Here is a 21,102-nt window from a genome sequence, read left to right as displayed (position 1 = left end):
GAATTTCAGATAAACAACACCTTTTTTTTTTGGTACAAGTGTGTCTCAAATATTGCATGGGACCTACGTACACCTTTAAAAAATTGCTTCTTATATGAAATCCAAATTTAGCTCCATGTCCCTGTATTTTTACTTGCTAAATCTGGCAACCCCAACCTGTGGCCACTTTTGGTCAACAAGGCCAGCAGTTGGGATGGGGGGCTGGCATGAAAGAGGGAAAATTAAGAATAGACTGGAATCTACCAGCACCTCTGCCTCTGCCCCTCATCACCTCTAACCAACGATGACAGAGCACCATGGCTGCCACTTCACTTGGACCTCACCAAATCTCACTCAAATCTTCCTTGTGGCCAATCTTGACCTGGAACTATATTAGTAAGGGACTCTAGGAAATGAAGTTCCAGCTTAGCTAAAATCGACTGGCACAACTCATACATATGGAATCTAAAAAAAAATGGTACTGATGAGGCCAGTGACAGGGCAAGAATAAAGATGCAGATGTAGAGAACAAACTTGAGGACACGGGATGGGTGGGGGGGCAAAAGGGAAGCTGGGACAAAGTCAGAGAGTAGCGTTGACTCCTACCAAATGTAAAATAGATAGCTAGTGGGAAGTTGCTGCATAACACAGGGAGATCAACTCCGTGATGGGTGATGACTTAGAGGGCTGAGATAGGGAAGGTGGGAAGGAATCATGGGAGGGAGAGATATATGTATAAATACAGTTGATTCACTTTGGTGTACAGAAAAAACTGGCACAGCAGTGTAAAGCAATTGTATTCCAATAAAGAGCTTAAATAAGTAAATAAATAAATAAACAAACAAACAAATAAATAAATAAATAAAATCGACCAGCACAAAATCCCATGTAGTGCAGTAAATGAGATACGTGAAGTCTTAGAGCAGCACCTACACATAATACACACAAAGAATACAAGGAATCATTCTTTAATGTTGCTGTTGTCTTAGCAATTCTGTCAGATGGAACCTTGGGCTGAGAGGGTCATGGGATTTGATGAAGAGTTGTGAGTCAGAGGGAGGACGTGAAGCATAGCATTAAACTCACGAAAAGTTTCTTTACTAGGACAAGAAACAACTTCACCTTGTGAGGATAGAAGGGCACTTTCTCGGGGAAGTAAAGAGCTTCTCCCAGATGGGGGCTGGGACCTGAAGGCCAAGCCAGGGAAGAGTGTGGTACCTTTGGTCCTGTGGCAGTGGTTGCGTTGTAATGATTGCTGGACAATTTAACCTCGGTTTGTACCTTTTAATCCTTTCAATGCAAAAAGAAGTGTTTGAAAATAGGCTGTGAAGAGGTTGTGCAGCAATGTTTTACTTACATCACCCTAGGTATGGGGATCCCTGGCAGCTATGGCAGAGACAGATTCTACCTGAGCACCTTACTACCTACATCTCTGCAGGACCATTCAGCATTTGTTGTCTCTTCCTGGTACCAGCAGCCTAATTTTGCTTTTAAGGAACTGCCTTTCTCCCACTGATACAAAGGTTAATGTTCCCTGGCCAAGAAGGGACCATGTGATCTAAGACTGCCCAGTCAGATATGTGCTCCCTGGCATAGAGACCAAACCCAGCAACAACAAAAGGCAGGATTTGATTTCCACTATTGGCGAAGCTAAGACCAGACCATCATAATTTTCTGCCACCTAGATCCTTTTTTAAAAAATTTTATCCAAGTATAGTTGATTTACAATGTTGTGTTAATTTCTTCTGTACAGCAAAGTGACTTAGTTATACATATATACATATATATTCTTTTCCATTATTGTTTGTCACAGGATATTAAGTATACTTCCCTGTGCTATACAGCATGACCTTGTTGTTTATCCATCCTGTATATAAGAGTTTGCCTCTGCTAATCCCAAACTCCCATTCCTTCCCTCCCCTCCCCACCATTCCCCTTGGCAACCACAAATCTGTTCTCTATAACTGTGAGTCTGTTTTTGTTTCATAGATATGCTGATTTGTCTTGTATTTTAGATTCCACATATAACATACCATATGGCATTTGTCTTTCTCTTTCTGACTTACTTCACTTAGTATGATCATCTCTAGGCATAGGTAACAATGCATCTCTCATGAATGTTTGCCTGGTACATATGTTTTATTTTTGGCCTTCAAGTGTCTACCTATTTAACTACAGTAGGGTAGGCTCTTATATGTGGCTCATGGAGTGAGTGGTACCTTGCCTCCATTATGTGAGAGGCCTCCGTGAATATTGAGGTCTTCACAAAGTCAGTGCTTTCTGGCCTTCTCTTTCCTTCCAGTGCTTTCTCCCATTATATATCACATCTTATGCCTGTAAGGTTCACTGCAATCTCTCTTTCAACTACCCCTGAACATGATGTGAGCTCGCAACAACAACTTTGGGAGTTATCCTCTGAGGTGAACAGCAGTACTTTTTTTTTTTTTCAGCTGCGTAGCTTTCAGGTTCTTAGTTACCCAACCAGGGATCGAACCTGTGCCCCCTGCAACGGAAGCATGGAGTCCTAACTGCTGGACTGCCAGGGATTCCTGGAACAGCAGTACTTTTGACTGTTTAGCATCCTTTCCCCCTTCTGGTAATAGGTGATTACATTTCCTTTAAAGAGCTATACTTCCCTAATCTCAGACCATGTAGCTTGGGTGGAGATAATACCATTCTTGCCTTCAAGGATAAGAACATGGCAGAAGCTTAGCCAATTTACATCTTCCATTCATAATTCAAATCAGTCCCGTGAGATTCAACCTCGTGGCTCCTATTGGAATGTATGGGAAAGAGAAATTCTGTTTCCACTGGATTATTACCTCTAAAGATTTTGCAAACCTGGCTGTTCCTGAGACCATCTTGTGGAGCTAGCTAGTATGAAAGCAGTGTCAAACATAGAGGTAAACAGTCTGTAATGAGGAGAGAGAATGTGTCGCAATTTACTTTGAGCTCTTGCAGTTATAAGGGTCAATTCATTTCCTCTTCTTTGAGTAGGTTTGCGTTGGGCACACATATAAAACTAGGCAAAGCCAAGGCTGGTGCCTAACTGATTTGACCGTAAAGATACAATGAATCACTTTTAGAATTAGTTTATTACTTACACAGAGAGCAATCAGAAGAGTAAGCCGAAGGTGTCAGCTGCCCAGGTCTTTGTTCCACATGGTAAAAAGAATGACATCAAAACAAAAGGAGCAGAGGAATGAAACCTAAGTTGTGAAATATACGGTTGCTGAAGAGCCAGTTCTAGATGGCAGCTAATGAGTTTTCTATTCTGTATCTCAGTTCTGAGGAGGATGGAGCAAAAGTCCTACACTTCATTAGAAACCCAGGAGGCAAGGAGGGAGATAGGTAGGCAAGTGGTCCATGATCTCGTAGCTGTGTCTTAGAGATCTTTCATCCCCTTGTGTACCTGGGGAATCATAGGCTTTTCTGCCAAGACTCAGATAAGCTGTGGCTCAAGTCTTTGCCTCTATGGATGCATGCTAGGTCTCCAGGGCACCATGATGGAGCTGTTCCCTCCTAAGTCCTAAGTGATACATCTTCTGCTATGGACATTTGTTCTTATTTTTGTCAACAGTATAGTCATCTCCTTCCTAAGTTTCAGGACTTCGTCCTTCATTGAGAAAGAGCCCACCTTCCATTGCATAAGCTAAAAATGCTAGATTCTTTTTTTTCTTTCTTTCTTTCTCGTTCTTTCTTTCTTTCTTTCTCTTTCTCTTTTTCACTTTCTTTCTTAACTTTCCTTCTTTCTTTTTTAATTAATTAATGTAATTATTTATTTATTTATTTATTGGCTATGTTGGGTCTTCATTGCTGTTTGTGGGCTTTCTCTAGTTGCAGTGAGCAGGGGCTACTCTTCATACGGTAGGCAGGCTTTTCATTGCAGTGGCTTCTCTTATTGTGGAGCACAGGTTCTAGGTGTGCAGGCTTCAGTAGTTGTGGCACATGGGCTCAATAGTTGTGACTCCTGGGCTGTACAGCTCTGGCTCAGTAGTTGTGGCTCACAGGCTTAGTTGCTCCACAGCATGTGGGATCTTCCTGGAGCAGGGATTGAACCTGTGTCCCCTGCATTATTAACCACTGCACTACCAGGGAAGCCTTGTTTATTTTTTAAAGTTGGGGTATAGTTGCTTTACAATGTTGTGTTAGTTTCTGCTGTACAACGAAGTGAATCAGCTATATGTATATGTACATCCCTTCCTCTCGGACCTCCTTCCTACCCTCCCCCCCACCCCACATCGCACCCATCTAGGTCACCACAGAGCACCGAGCTGAGTTCCCTGTGCTCTACAGCAGGTTTCCACAAACCACTATGGAGAACAGTATGGAGGTTCCTTAAAAAACTAAAAATAGAACTACCATATAACTCAGCAATCTCACTATTGGACATATACTCTGAGAAAACCATAATTCAAAAAGACACATGCACCTCAGTGTTCATTGCAGCACCACTTACAATAGCCAAGACTTGGAAGCAACCTAAATGTCCATCCACAGATGATTGGATAAAGATGTGGTACATAGATACTTTCTAATCTCCATTGTAGCTGAGCACGTTACATAGGATCCACCTACTACTTGCACTCATTTCCAACTTTGACACAGAACTAGTGTTAAAGTGAAGCTGAGACCACACAGAATCTATCCCGATGAGAGTGGCCATCTCTGTAGCACAAATACCGAACTTGCAGTGGCTGCAGTGATAGCTTTCATTATCTGTGAAGCAAAGGGAAGTGAAGTAGCCCAGAGGAAGTAGCAGAGATGTCTTCATCAGGGATGTAGAATGATTTTCAGTGTTGTTTTTGGGTGCATTGCTCCCCACCTTTATTCTTGGGCTCTCCTGGAGATTCAGTGAGCTACTCAGTATTCTTCGAGAAAACCATTTTATGTTTAAAATAGTCAAAGTGTGTTTCTCTCAGTTGCGCATAGATCCTTAATTGATACATCCTCTAACACAAAACATCTACAACCAACCTACCATCTACCACTTTCCACTTACCATTGATATTACTCCGGCATCCATCCATCCATCATTAAGCTATCTTTATATGGGCCTTGGTTATCAAATACTTCAAGATCTAAAGAAATGCAATTCTAATGATGGCATCTCAGGTTTCATGATAGAAAACGTGTTTGATTAAAAATGATACACATTCATTTGGAGGCAATATGGAAAACACATTAGAGTGGAAAAAACATCACCCATAATCCTATCAACTAATGCTTGAATTTTTTCTTTCCAGTCACTTTTCTATACTTATTTGCACAGTGGTGATAATAGCATTGAAAGAACTTCTTTCTTCTTTTATAAAATATAAGCATTTCTCGTAGCATTTAGAAAACTCATTGGAGGTCACTTTGCCTATTGTGGCTTTGAAGGCTATTTTCAGTATTGCATTATTGTAAATAGCTCATATTTTGACATCTTTGTTCATAAAATACTTTATGTGCTTCAGGTGAATTTTTTAGCATATATTCCTAAAAGTGATATTATTAAGTGAAAACATATGAAACTGTCTTGATACATAAATCAGATTGCTTCCCAAAATATTACACATTCTCACCAATCTTGGATGAGAATGCCAGTTTCACTGCATGCTAACTAGTATTACATGATGCCATGTTAAAAAATTGCTTGATAGTCAAAATGGTATTTTAAATAGAAGAATGGCAAAGGGTAAGAAGAGATGAGTCATCAAATATGGACAAAAAGGTCTAAAAAACAGGCGAAAAATATTCACGCTTGTTAGTAACAAAGATTAAAATTACAGTATTTTTTAAATTATTTTGAGGTCAAGATTTTTTAGAAACATTTACATTTCATGGCTTTATCTGCTTAAGAGAAAGTCTGATACAGTTTTTAAGTGATTATTTAAGCTCAAGAAGGGATGTATTTAGGGTTGCATCTATTTATATCAGGTGCATCCAGCCCACACATATCTGCTTTTTATCTTTTCTTCTTCCAATGACCTTGAGATGTAGTGATGGATTTGCCACTTACTTGTTAATATCTCACTGACTACAGTATGCCTGATATAAGTGGGACAGGATTTTTACAGCAAGAGATTTATTCTTCCAGGTCACATTTATCTTTGCTGGAGAATGATGTCTCATCCCAACGTCCTTGAAAATGACAGTAGCCCAGAGTTTTTGTTGCTGTTGTTTGTTATTACAAAATGTCTTCTTCTCTTCTTTGCATTTTGGCTGGTATTACTTGATTTTCTTCTTCATGCGTATTTGATTGACTGCTTATTTCTCAATGTGTGTATGTTTCTCTTTTACACTGTACATTTAAAAAATCCACTTGTAGACATACTGAGCTTCTGATCTTATCAAGCTTCATATTTTGTATGAAGCTAAAGAAGACATGTATTGGATACCTTAGAAGTCTATAGGTCTCTTTAAAGCACAGGTCACATACTAGCTCATCATGAGCCATAACTGGCCCATAGACATGTTTGCCAAATGTATAAACTTTTTTTTTTTCATTTCAAATTTCACTGCCAGCCATATACGGAATTTTTCAATGTGAGCATTACTGGTTTAACCCAGACACTTATATTTTGTCTTTTTTTTAAGATTTATTTTATTATTTATGTATTTATTTTGGCTGTGTTGGGTCTTCATTGCTGCACGTGGGCTTTCTCTAGTTGAGGTCAGGGGGGCTACTCTTCGTTGTGGTACATAGGCTTCTCATTGAGGTGGCTTCCCTTGTTGTGGAGTACAGGCTCTAGGCACACGGGCTTCAGTAGTTGCGGCACTTGGGCTCAGTAGTTGTGGCTTGCAGGCTCTAGAGCACAGGCTCCGTAGTTGTGGCTCATGGGCTTAACCGCTCTGCAGCATGTGGGATCCTCCCGGCCCAGGGATCAAACCTGTGTCGCCTGCATTGGCAGGCGGCTCCCTAACCAGTGTGCCACCAGGGAAGCCCCCAATATATAAACTTTTAAAAGTAAATCACCAACTCTTAAAAATTGTGAGATTTTATTTACAAGTTCAGATCTCAGCTTCCCCTTCAAAACAAAGTCTTATGATCTGGGAACACTGAGGTCACATTTTTTGTAACGTGTTTAGACTGGTGCCTGCACATAATAGGTGCTTAATAAACATTGGGTGTCATTATTAACCTCCTGGTCGTGTAGACAGCTGAGTCTGCACCCTTGTTTTAGAATCTCTAGATTTGGTTTGAGCATCCCGCATGGAAGCTCTACCTTCAAAACAGATTGAAGATTTCCTTGTGGGAATTGTCACTTTCTCCTCAGTAGAACATCATTGAGAAGGGTGCACTTCCCCACCACACACACACACACACACACACACACACACACACACACCACACCACTACACCATGTATCAGGATGGATAGTGCTGCAATGCTGGTAGAGGTGTAGGGGTCTCTGAGCAATGTCTTCTCAGCCAGACAGCCCAACTCTTGCCCCTAGGTTGTGAGAATTTGTTTTTTTATTTTTTCCTTCCTATACCAGTTGAAAAGTGGTGATCTCACATGGAAAGATAATCCCTTTTATTTCTCTAGATTCCATCTCCTCTCATACCTTATTTGGTCAATTTTTTCCCACACCTGCTCTTTTGTATCTTTCTCTTTCTTTCACCTCCTCTTATCTCATTCCCTTTAGCACAAACGCCTCTAAGTTATATTGTAGGTTTTATTCTCTTTACAGCTGGATTTTTTTTAAGAGCGTGATCTATACTCATTGTTTACACATCACCACTTTCCTTTTTTTTGACTCTTTCCCAACTCAGATTAAAGTTGTTCAAGCCAAGGTCACTAATTACCTCCTAGGTGTGAAATCTAATACTAACTTTTTTATATTTTTAATATAACAGCTTTTTAAAGATATAAATCATATATCACACATTTCATCTACTTAAAGTATACAGTGCAATGGTTCTTAGTGTATTCAAAGTTATTCAGTCATCACCACAATCACTTTTAGACCATTTTCATTGTCTCAAAAAGAAATGTCATACTCATAAGCTTTCATCCCCGACATCTCCCAAACCTCCCTGCCCAGCCCCAGACAACCACTAATCTATTTTCTTGTCTCTATATATTTACCTATTCTGGACATTGCATAAAAATGGAATCATCAATATGGGCTTTCAAAAGGGTTTCTTTAATTAAACATAACATTGTCAAGATTCAATCATGTAGTAGCAAATATTACCAGTACTTTGTTTAAATGACTGGATACTGTTCCATTGTATGGAAATATACCACATATTGTGTATTTATTCATCAGGTGATAAACATTTGAGTTGTTTCCACTTTCTGTCTATTAAGAATAATGTTCCTATGAACATTTTTGTACAGGTTTTTGTGTGGATGTATATTTTTAAAATTTTCTTGGGTTTCAGTCAATTTTTCATTTGTATCTTTCATCTCTAGAAATTCCATTTAGTTCTTTAATATATTTCCCATTTTCTTCTTTTATGTTCATGTTTTTTCTTAAACCCTTGAGCATATTGAACATATCTACAATGGCCATTGTAATACTCTTATCTGCTAATTTCATCATATTTTTTATTTCTATGTTTGTTTCAGCTGATAGACACCTGCCTGTGAGTTACATTTTTCCTGTTTCTCAGCATGGCCAGTAATTTTTGACTGTGTGGTGGACATTTTAAATGTTATATCATCAGCTATGTTTTGATTTTTCCCTTTAAGCAGTGTTTGGCTTTTTTTTTGTGGCAGGTAGTTCTGTTACTTATGGATGCATTTGACATTTTCCAGGCTTATTCTTAAGTCTTGCTATCGTGAGTGAGTCTAGAGTAACCTTTAGTTCTACTTTAATCTTACAACTCAAATATGACCCTTCTGGAGTCTCTACTGAATGCCCTAGTCATTATCATAGTGTGGTCCCTTGGACCAGCAACACGGGCATCATCTTATTAGTAATGCAAAATCTTAGGTCCACTCAAGAACTTCTGAATCAGAAACTGCAGGATTAAGGCCCAGCTATCTGCATTTTAACAGGTGCTTGGATACATGCTAATGTCTGAAAATCATTGTACTATATTAATCCTTCTCAATGCATTTTCTGATTCGGTAGTCTGGATAATATCTGAGATTCTAAATTTTTAACAAGTTCCCATGTACTTTTATTGTTACTGATCCTCCGACCTCAGTTAGAATAGCAAAGGCTTAGAAACCTTATTTTCAGCAAAGGAGTCCAATTTTAATGGCATTAGAATGCTTCCTTTTTAAGTAACTGCATAATAGTTAGCAGACCAATTCTGGAATTCTATATTGAGGTTACAAATAGGAGCCTTACTGGATATACTACCCACAAAAATCTGTATTTTAGGTGGATATACTGTAGGTATTTCTTTTAATTCCTAAATCCAAGTGCAAGTATGAGAAATACATAGAACTAGTAAAAAGGATAAAGTGTCATTTGCTGAAAAAAGTTTTTATATGCCTATTTCTTTAAATCCCGACACTAACACTAGGAGGTCAATATCATTATTTTTACTTTTTTATATTTCATATTTCAATCTCTCTAACAGAAACAGATTAAATTACTTGTTTGATGCCATCCAGCTAATAACTGGCAGAGCCTTTACCTAAAAAAGCCTTTACCTAAGTCCAGGTTTGTCCAGTTAAAATCCCGATACTACAGTGTTTGTTGTTTCGCTTTAGTATTTTGGTTTCAGTGCAATATTAAGGAGAACAAAAAACTGAAATGAACTTACTATGTGTTGGATTACCATGATTAATATAACAAATCTAAGTTAAACGTGTGTTCCAAGGAATGCCACCTGACAGAGTACCTGCACTGCTGTGAGTTCATTACAACCAATTTTAAACAAGGGCCTTTGTACCAGACTTCCTTTACCTAAAAAAGTCATGTACTAACACAGCTATTGTGTTACTTTCTCTATATTAACTAGCAAAACAATGCTTTTGTTTCAAGTAGAGGGAGGAGGTTAATCTTGGTAAATAAAGACTTTGAAAGGACTGGCAAAGATAGGAACTTTGTATACTGTGGCTAAAGCTATACCACCACTGTTTCAAAGTCAGGGCACCATTGTTGGGAAATTGGAGGGGCTCAGTGCGGGTTCCAGGGTGGGAAGATGGGTTTACACAAAGTGCATTGTGGCGCGCTCTCTCTCTCTCTCTCTGTCTTGTTTAAACACAGGCAAGAGAACTCTGTTCTCTGCAGTAATTATTCTGTAGACTGATGCATGAGATTTGATCATTAATATCTTACCTTGGATCAGAAAACTCATTATTACTAGTTAAAAATTATCCATCTTTAAAAAGATAGCAAATCAGAACTATGCCCTGTAGTTTTGGCCATGACATGCTGAATTTTACATGTTGGGTAACTACCACTGGAAAGACTCTCCCTTTATAAAAGTTATTCAAACCCTGTTTTCTTTGTAGCTAAGACTCTCCTTCTTAAATCTGGTTTTTTTAAATCTCCAGGATGAATGGCCTGAGTTGAAGGATATCCTAAATAGATGATCCCCTGAAGTTTTTTTCGTAAAAATGTGATTCACATTCTCTCTCTCCCTCTCTCCCTCCCTCACCACCCCCCCCATCCTCTGTAAACCGCAGCCGTGTTCCTACCTGAAGATAAAAAGCAGACTAAATAGCCTTCGGAAATCTCATAGCGTTGTGATTCTGTAATTATATTTTTGCACCATATCTACTCATAAACCAGATTTTACTGTTTGTGTATTCAGTTTGTAAGAAGTAACTGGGTCTAATCAGATCCTAAGTCCTTAATCAAAACAGAGGGCATTAGTATCACATCATGAAGCTCTTTACGCCTTAATTTGGAGAAATAGGGCAATGTTTTTTTTTACATGCTCGATAGTAAGAGCTGGAGGACACAGAGCAATTTCTAAAGGTGTCTCATGTTAAGGGTATGATAAAAAGGACTGGCAGGCCTTGGATTGGAGAGCCCTACAGGTGCTTGGCAGCTGTATCCCAGAGCTGGGCAGAATCTGAAGAGGAAATAGGGTATACCTAGGAGAGCAGTCTGGAGTCAGGAGGCTACAGACACCCAAGGGCAAAGTAATATGACTCCAAAGGCTGAGTGGGCAGGTAGTCATGACCTGAGAATGCCACAGGGAAGGAAAACCAGGGAACCAGAAACTTGGCAAAGCAGTGTGAGCACCGGCACCAGTAACCGAAGACCTCGATAACACAGGCCAAGCCCTGTTTATGACGTAGTCGGAAAGGCATGAGCCGGAAGACTCTGACCTCAGATCCCTCCCTGACCCATGCCCTGTGACCCTGAACTTCTAGCCCAGTGCCCTGGTGCCTGCAACAGTGAAAGGAGAAATGAATCACCTTGAGGCCCTATTTCTTACGTGCAGAGTAGGGATTTTACCTGCCTCACAGGGCTGCTATAAGAATAAAATGAATGTAGTGAAGGTATCAGGAAATACCTAATATGCCTTGAACAGGTGATCCATAAATGCCACTTCCTCTTTCTTCTTTTCAATAATGATCTTCCATATTTCCTTTCAGCAGGAGCAGGTGACAAGGGATGATAAGAATAGGTAAAGGCCAGTGGTACATGCAGCTTGAAAGAAAAGGGGGAAGCAGGAGAGACATACTGACACAAGGCTGGGGATTCACCGGTGCATGTGGTGTAATTAAATTGTTGGTAACTTTTAGAAGCAATTTCCAGCTGGAAATTCCTGTTAGGACAGGATTGTGGGATATTTTCTATTTTTGAACTAAAGTAACTTCTTGCATTTAAAATTCCTGGTCCATTTCTGTTTGTGGTCCCTTGACTTTGTTTTGACTGTCAGTGAAGTTTCTTCTAGGAGGAAATGACAGTCTGGAATGGCCGGGATGGAGAGATGGAGGAATCGTATTGAAGATATGTTTGCAAAGCAAGTCTACTGTCTTTACTTAATGTGTTATTGACGGTGGATTTTCAAGGGCGTGGGGGTTGAAGAAGATAAATTTCCACTACAAAAAGTTGTTCTAAAATTAAATTCTGATAATGTTATTCCCTTGATTATAACTCTCAGTGATCCCATATCCCCTCCTCCCCACACTGGTGCCCCAAGGATAAAATCCAAACTTCTAATATGATGGATAAACCTTTGTGATCTATCCTTATCATTCTGTGTGGCCCCCTTGGTCACTTCTCCACCCCTCGCCCACTAGCCTAAAGCCAAACTGAACTATTTAAGCTTCCAATAGTATCCCATGTTCTCTCTGCATCTTTATAAATGGTATTCATGCTACCATGTAGTATTTTTCTCCTTCCACTCTGTTTATCTTTAAACTCATACTTGTGCTTTACAACCTAGTCTGGAAGTCACTTCTTCCAAGAAGCCTCCCCAAGAACCTCCAAAGACTAGGCCACTGTCTCTTCACCATGTGTATCTATAGTACCCAGTGCTTATTCCTATTGCAGAAAAAAAAATCACACTGTGCAGTAATTACGTAAATACTAATCTTTCTCTTTCACAAAACTGTTTAAAGGATGAGAACTGTTTGGTCAACCCCATACCATGAGCACCTGAAAGATAGTAGATATTTAATAAACATTTGTTACATAAATAAAAGAATTAACTGAGCTTGAACAAAAAATTTCCCAACAACAACAAAAATAACCCAAAACAATTTTGGTTATAGTAAAGCACATACTGGGATATCAGTGACTCTTGAATAAAACTAATTTAAAGTTGTGCATTAGCCAATAGGCACATGAAAAGATGTTCAACATCACTAATTATTAGAGAAATGCAAATCAAAACTACAATGAGGTATCACCTCACATCAGTCAGAATGGCCATCATCAAAAAGTTTACAAATAACAAATGCTGGAGAGGGTGTGGAGCAAAGTGAACCCTCCTACACTGTTGGTGGGAATGTAAGTGGGTGCAGCCATTATGGAAAGCAGTATTGAGGTTCCTCAGAAAACTAAAAATAGAAATACCACATGATCTAGCAATCTCACTCCTGGGTGTATATCCAGACAAAACTGTAATTCAGAAAGATACATGCACCCTTATGTCCATAGCAACACTATTTATAATAGCCAAGACATGGAAACAACTTGAATGTCCATCAACAGATGAATGGATAAAGAAGATGTGGTACATATATACAATAGGATACTACTCAGCCATAAAAAAAGAATGAAATAATGCCATTTGCAGCAACATGGATGGACCTAGAGATTATCATACTAAGTGAATAAATCAGAAAGACAAGTGCCATATGATATCACTTATATGTGGAATCTAAAATATGACACAAATGAACCTATCTATGAAGCAGAAACAGACTCACAGACATAGAGGACAGACTTGTGGTTGCCAGTGCGGAGGGTGTTGTGGGAAAGATGGACTTGGGGTTAGTAGATGCAAAGTATTACATATAGAATGGATGGACAAGGTCCTACTGTATAGCACAGGGAGCTATATTCAATGCCGTGGGATAAACCATGATGGAAAAGAATTAAAAAGAAAAAAATATATATATATGTCTGTCACTTTTTATACAGCACAAATTAACACATCATTGTAAACTATGTCAACTTTTATTGAGACATAATTGACATACAATAAACTGCATATATTTAAAGTGTAAGGAGGCTAAATATGTGTGGTTTTAATCCATTAAGTTTGTGGTAATTTGTGACAGTAGCCATAAGGAACTAAAACACATCCCAAACCATTTATGGTCCACTCCTTTGGTCTCCACGGGGACAGAATTCTCTTGAAGACTCCTGGCCTCTTGATGTACGCTAATCTCTTTGAGTTTGGCTCATGACTAGATGCTCTCTTCTACCCTACACTCTTCGCTCTCCTGCTCCTCTTAGCCCCTTGTTTGTCTGCCTCACTACCAGAATCAATAGCTTCATGAGGACAGGACTCACGTTTGTCTCACTGATCTTGGCATCTGTAACCCTTTGCTTGGGGCATGATATTACATCAAGTTGTATAAAATTACCCATGTTAGGCCACTGACAATTTCATGTGATTCAACCTAATAGGTTCTTAATAAAGATGTGTTGAATACACACATCTAAGGAAGACTTTTTTTAAGTTTCAGGGGCTGATCCTGAGCCCCATTGCCACCTTTTGCAGGTCCCTAATCAAGGGAGCCAGAAAGATCACATGGGTGAGGGAGTCCCACTGCTAGAAGTCACTTTTCCTGTAAGTCCTTGCTCTGTAAATATAAAAGCTACAACCAATAACTGAATGTGAGCAAATCCATAAGACAAAGACCAGGAGTCTAGATCTCATCCTATAAAGTGTTTTGCAGGAATTAGCTCATTAATTCTGGCAACAACCCTATAAGTAGATGCTATTTTATTCTCACTGTACAGATAAGGAAATTGAGACAGAGTTTTTTAAGTAGCTTGCCCAGGGTCGTGTTTCTTGCGAGTGGCAGTGCAGGGATTCAAGCTCAGTGTGACTCCAAACCCCACCCTCCATTGACTTTGAGAAGCACCAACTGCAGTAGAGACATTAGCAGCACCAGGTAACACATGAGAAACGTGTGTGTCTGCCTGTCCTCGCTTGGGTGGGTGACTCTGGGTCACAGCATGCTAGGGGTGGTTAAAGTCTTAAAGTTCAAGAAAGGATTACCTAGTACACCTGAGCACAGTGAGCCCGTTATTTGTGAAAAAGACATAGTTCTGCTGGTAACTCTTTCTCCTGCAAAGTAGTAAGTTAACATTTTCTGCAAGCATAGGAGCTAATATTTATTGCCATAAAACTGACATTTTATAAGACCTGTAAGTTTAAACAGTTCAGAAAGGTCACAGGAAACAAAAGGAAAAGAGAATGGGTCTCTTTGAAAATAAAATAATTGGATACAAAGCTTCTTGGAGTACTAATATATTATTAGGGTAAGACTAAGAAATGTAAACTATTAATGTGCCAACATCATGATTTTTTTTAAGAAGATTTTCCTTGATATGTTTATTTCCCCCAGACTTATTAAGGTATAATCGACAAATAAAATTGCACATAGTTAAGGTGTGCAATATGATGATTTGATATATGTGTAATTGTGAAGTGATTACCACAATCAAATTAAGTAACACATCCATCTCTTCACAGAATTACCTTTTTTATTTTTGTGGTGAGAACATTTAAGATCTAGTCTCTTAGCAAATTTCAAGTGTATAGTAAGTACAGCATTATTAACTCTAGGTACCATGTTATACATTAGATCCTGAGAGCTTGTTCATCTTATAATTGGAAGTTTGTATCCTCTACCAAACATCTTTCCATTTCCTCCACCCTCAGCTTCCAGCAACTATCAATCATTCTAGCCTGCTTCTACGACTTTGACTTTTTAGAGTCCACAAATAAGTGATACTGTATACCATTTATCTTTCTTTGTTTGACTTATGATAAGTAAATTTTCATATTTTTATATTGCAGATAATTCCCTGAGCTCTATCACTTGCAAAATCGAACGGAGTCCAGCAAAAATATGATTGGTGGGTTTTGAATAACCACAATGGTAGATGTATCATTTTACTTGCAACCTGAATGTGCTAACTGAGAACTCAGGGCTTTTGTTATAAGCCTGTTGATCTAGTCTCGTGAGGCTAAAAATGTGGCACTGGTACATTTCTCATCGTAAACATTTGAAGATATAAATGCCTAAGATACTTCATTCTGGCGTATTTAGTTGAGTGCCTAACCACGAAGAGACCAACTTCACAAGGCAAATGAATGACGCCGTATGTAAGGGAAACTGCTGAGTTTCATCTCATGCAGTGTGCTTTACCACGGAGTAATATCCTTTTGATTATTGAGGGAAGCACTGATGTTCAGACTCTGATTGCAATGCACACTTGCAATTTCCATCTTTATCATTCCAGAAATGAAACAGACGGTGAGGGGCACTCAGGACCCACGTTTACTGTATGCATAACACCGTGTGAGTTAAATGGAACTTTTGGTTCAGTTTTGTCAAAGGTGGTATCTGTTGAAAGCCAGCTGTTTACAAAACGCCTTGAGAGTCACTGCAAATAGCTGGAGCTGCTGCTCCATTGCTATTACTCAACCTCTTCTCCTGGAGCACATCAAAACCAGAAAGGACTGGCTGTGTGCACTTATACCTGGAGGCTGGGATGGGGAATGGGGCTTAGTCAGAGGTGTGCTTCTCTGCACCTGAGTCCATGCTCAGGAATTCACTCGAATGAATGAGTTTGGTAAATATTTATTGTGTAACTATTCTGTGCCTATCTCAAAACACAAGTGCCAAATAATTAATTCAGTGAGTATGCCATGTGTATTTATAGAACTCCTGTCATATTCCAGGCACTGTTGAGTGTAGGGGATTCAATATGCAGTGATAGAGTCTGCTTCATAGAATGCACATTGACAGCAAGAGCAACAAAGAGGTGACGACAAAATGAAGTCAACAAAGGGGCAGATACCAGACAGCAGAGCCTTGGTCAAGTCGGTGTTTAGCAGTGGTTATTTTCTCAAGCCCCGAAATAAATCGTTCAGTATTTTTGTGGTTTCCCTTACCCTACCGATGTCTCATAAATGTTTCCTTTCTTCATCTGTTCTCAAATGTCCCCCCGTATGTCGCTGACACCCAGATTGTACAGTCTCTGCTGACCTCCAATAAACTGTTGTTGGGTAAAGCCTCTGCAGTTTGGAGGCATCCCTGTGCTTCATACAGCCACTAACAGGGCTGAAGCAGTGTGTGAAGGTCCTAAATATCATCCAAATCTACAGGATTAGAAAAGACCATCCCAAACGGTGTGGCTTTCTCTAAAATAAAGGAATGCATTTTGGAAGGGAATGAAGTGTGTAAATAGGCTACACGCTTGAAGGGTAATTGGAATTTGACATACATGGCGGCTGAAAAAAGAATTTGCAACAAGATGTCCCCTTCAATAGCTCTTTGAAGAGCTGGGTACAGTTAGGTGCTACACCTTTAGATATTTCTTCTTTTGACCCCCCTCAGGGGGTTTCTGTGGGCTGTGGCCCTGACATTCTCGCAAATATGAAGACAAAAGTGTGGGGGAAACATTGCTTGTCTTCCTTTTCTATTGTTTTCCTTCAGTGGAGAGTTGAAGCTCACTAGAATATAAAGTATTTTAATTCAAAGAGAGGAGTTAAACTTTTGCCAGAAATTTGGCTTAAGTCATTTTAATCCACATGGATATTTACACAAATCCACAAACTATTAAAGTAAAACCGTCAGGCTTTGAATCACCTTTGGCATGAGCTATTATTTATTTTTTGTTTCCAGCACATAGCTCAGACCCTGACACAAAGACTCCATAAACATTTATTTAATGAATGAGCAAATTCAGGACTAAAAGAATAAGAATACGGACAAAAGTAAGTTTGAATAACTTTCTTTGTATTTCTGAATGCTTTTATTTTTAAGTAAATACACAAGAATGTAGCCAGGTAAAGTGTGTTTTCCCTTAAAGTAATCACCTTGGGGTCAGTGTGAGTAGTAGGCAAACACATTTCAACAATGCTACTGCCGTGTGTATACCCCTTTTAGAGTCAGCCACAAATTCTCTTAGAGTGCCAAATCTTAGTCCTTTGGGAAAGGATTTAATTTTTCTGAAACTGGTAAATGTCATACAGGGTCACGTTTATATGTAAGGTGAATGATCAAAGTAGGCAGTATAATACATATATTTGTATGCATTTTATATGTGTATATATGTATATACTTATACATATATACACTATATATGTGTAACACATATATACATGAACAAGGTGTGATTACAAAGCAATGAGATAACTTTTTTCCTTTTTCTTAACGACACTGAAATGTGCTTAGAAATCATCAGATTTCAAAGTATATCAATTTCACAAATATTCTGAGCAATGCAGCTTGAAAAAATGAGCACATAGTTTCCCAAGGTGATTAAAGAAAAACAATCTTTTGAATGTTCAGTTTCTACCCTGTTTATTGGATAAGTGGTACTGTATAGGACCTGATACTTGGTAAGCATTCAATACAAACTAGCTGAATGAAACGAAAGTATCACTTCTTTATAAATATACCTGAGCTTTCCCTCCCTCCTGCTCTTCTTTTCCTCCTTCCTTCCTTCCTTCCTTCCTTCCTTCCTTCCTTCCTTCCCTCCTTCCCTCCTCCTTGGATTTCTTGCACAATTCATGGTACCCTCTCATTATTGGTCTATGGAAGATCTTACTTTTTAAAAATATTGTTTTTACCTTTTCCCATTCTTTCTGATCTCCACTGCTGTTTTCTCCTCGCCCTGTTTAGCACCTTTTCAAATACATTGGCTTATGTTTCAGATATATTTGTGTCTATAAAAATGCCTAGTGTAGTTTGGTGAGATCCATCTTTTTCTCTATTTTTCACTCAACATTATGCTTTTAACATATTTTCGTGTTGCTGGATGTCTCCAGGGCATTGCTTTTTAACTGTTGCGCAGCGTACCCTTGCATCTGGTGATGTGTACCCAGGTTGCCCTCAACTCCCTGCTACAATTAATAGCCTTGTCATGTTCCCTTATGGAACTGTGGATGACTTTTGTCTCTGGGGAGGGTACCCACAAATGAGATTGCAAATTTAATTCCACTGTGTTGTCAGATTTCTCTTTAAAGAAACTGTACTATAATGCACTCCAACAAATAGTGCCTGAGAGTCCGGTTTCTTTTCTCCAGGTCTATAGCTTTATTTGGAATTATCCAACTGTTTCATTTTCACCAACCCAGAGGATATAAAGTAGTTCCCATTATTACTTTAAGCTGCATTACTCATACTACTAGTGGACTGAAGCATCTCTTCATATGCTTGTCGTCCATTTGGGGATCCTCTTCTGAATATTGCTTATTCCTCTTTTTTTTTTTAAATGATTTATTTATTATTTTATTTATTCATTTATTTTTGGCTGCATTGGGTCTTGGTTGCTGCATGCGGGCTTTCTCTAGTTGTGGTGAATGGGGGCTATGCTTCAGTGCAGTGTGCGGGCTTCTAATTGCAGTGGCTTCTCTTGTTGCAGAGCATGGGCTCCAGGTGTTCGGGCTTCAGTAGTTGCGGCACCTGTGCTCAGTAGTTGTGGCTTGAGGGCTCTAGAGAGCAGGCTTAGTAGTTGTGGCGCAAGGGGTTAGTTGCTCCGAGACATGTGGGATTTTGCCAGACCAGGGCTCGACCCATGTCCCCTGCATTGACAGGTGGATTCTTAACCACCATGCCACCAGGGAATTCCATGAGTATTGCTTTTTTTCTATTTTTGCCTTTTTTTTTTCCCCTCCTGCTTGGTTCCATGCCTATCATCTTGTTGATTTGCCAGAGTTCCATACACATTCTAAGTTTTTTTCTAATAATCTGAATCTATGTTTATTCTTTTTTAAGTAATTCATACTCTGTGACCTTTTGTTCTTTTCTAGACAGTTGGATTATTTGAGATAAATTATGCTAATTAACAATGTATCAAAAAAATTTTAATGAATCAAGGCCATATTCTCATCTTTTAAATTATTTGTTCCCAATAAGGCTATTCTGTAGGTAACTTCTGCCATTGACACAGATTTTTTCTGATCTAGCCCTCACTGAATTCTGTTTTTCCGTTAAGGATCTCATCGAAGCTACTAACAGGACTGCCTAGGAGATGAATCCTTCAGACCAAAAGACTGAAGATTAAAACACTAAATAAATCCCAATATCTAAAGCAAACAGTCACAAGTTTTTTTTTTTGTTTGTTTTTTAATTGAGGTATAGTTGTTTTACAATATTGTGTTAGTTTCTACTGTATAGCCTGTGTTATACAGCAGGTTCTTACTAGTTATCTGTTTTATACATAGTAGTATATATGAGTGTGAGTCAAAAATTATCTGCACTCTGGCTGAAGAATTTATTTTAATTAACTTTTAGAAAAGACAAATCATCATTTTTCGACATAATCTCCTTGCTTTTCAATACACTTTGTCCATCTGTCAACAAGCTTTTATAATCCCTCATTAAAAAATGTTTTAGGCTGAGCTGTGAGCCACGAATGCACTGCTGTCTTCACTTCTTCATCAGAAGTGTATCTTTGTCCTCGTAGGGCTGCTTTCAGGGGACCAAGCAGGTGAAAGTCTGATGGAGCAAGATCAGGACTATAGGGAGGATACTTTAACACCTCAAAACAAAGTTTTTGCAGAGTGTCAACAGTGTGGGCAGAAGTGTGTGGACATGTATGCCCTCAGACCACAAAAAAACAAATCACTGCAAGCTGCTCTTCTTGTGTGCAAGTCACAAGTGGGACATCCATTTTTGCTGGCGCTGCAGTCACAAATGAACTGATGTAACACATTCACACCTACACAGCAGCGACTGGGGAGACAGTAGCCTTGAATGGAAAGCCCTGATAAGACAGTGCAGCCAACAGAAGTTTTAATGTAACCAGAGTGTGGATAATTTTTGACTCATCCTCGTTTATGTCAATCTCAATCTCCCAATTCATCCCGCCCCCCACAGAGTTTTTTGAGCTTATTCTGTCTGTTCACATACACTTTTTCCCCTTAGTACCATATATTAAAAACTATGTGTTTTATTTCAAAGTGTGATTATATCTGAGGAGACTGGTAATACAAAAAGAAATTTCTTCCAAGAGTACACTGTCCTTATCTCTTGGGTAGAAAAATAATTAAAGATTAGTCTGATTTCAACAAAAGACCTAGATCATCTTTAGATAAGAAATTCTGAGATTACTTCATAAAAAGTGTCGATGTAGGAGCAGCTCCTTATACTGATTTCCTTTTTATTTTTATGTTTTTTATCCAATAGATTGTTCTAAATTCAGTAACGTTGTCTGTGCACGATAATGCTCACAAAGAATGAAATTAATTTAGTTAACATGGAACATATATGGACCCAATGGTGGGTTTTTTAGACTGAAATTCCAGCCCCTTATCATCTGGCTTCTAATTCAGTCTTTGGATTTTGCCTTTCACAACCTTCTTATACATTCCAAATAGAACTGGGCACCTCGCAGTTTCCTAAATGCTCCAGTACCTTTCCACTTTTATGCTCTTGATCTTGTAACATCCTCTTCTGGCATTCCCACTCCTTCCTGCTGAGGTCCTCCCCATCCTTGAGGGCTTGAAAAGCTGCCCAGACGCCAGTTCTCCGAGATGTCATCTCACTACCCCCTAGGTGTGACCTTCCTT

The 21,102-nt window shown here is 39.0% G+C and overlaps 1 long non-coding RNA gene across 1 annotated transcript in view; it reads left to right on the top strand.

The window, feature by feature from the left end:
- LOC130853202 (uncharacterized) overlaps positions 1–19,746 on the top strand; it is a 33,437-nt gene extending 13,691 nt beyond the window's left edge. The window contains exons 2-5 of the long non-coding RNA XR_009053695.1: positions 15,376–15,434; positions 15,822–15,880; positions 17,210–17,301; positions 19,527–19,746. This is a non-coding gene — a long non-coding RNA (uncharacterized LOC130853202). The remainder of the gene's footprint in view (positions 1–15,375; positions 15,435–15,821; positions 15,881–17,209; positions 17,302–19,526) is intronic.
- The last annotated feature ends 1,356 nt before the right edge of the window (positions 19,747–21,102 follow it).

The sequence above is a fragment of the Hippopotamus amphibius genome, chromosome 5 (assembly GCF_030028045.1).
Source record: "Hippopotamus amphibius kiboko isolate mHipAmp2 chromosome 5, mHipAmp2.hap2, whole genome shotgun sequence".
NCBI lineage: Eukaryota > Metazoa > Chordata > Mammalia > Artiodactyla > Hippopotamidae > Hippopotamus > Hippopotamus amphibius.
This window is presented reverse-complemented; position numbering and strand designations above follow the sequence as displayed.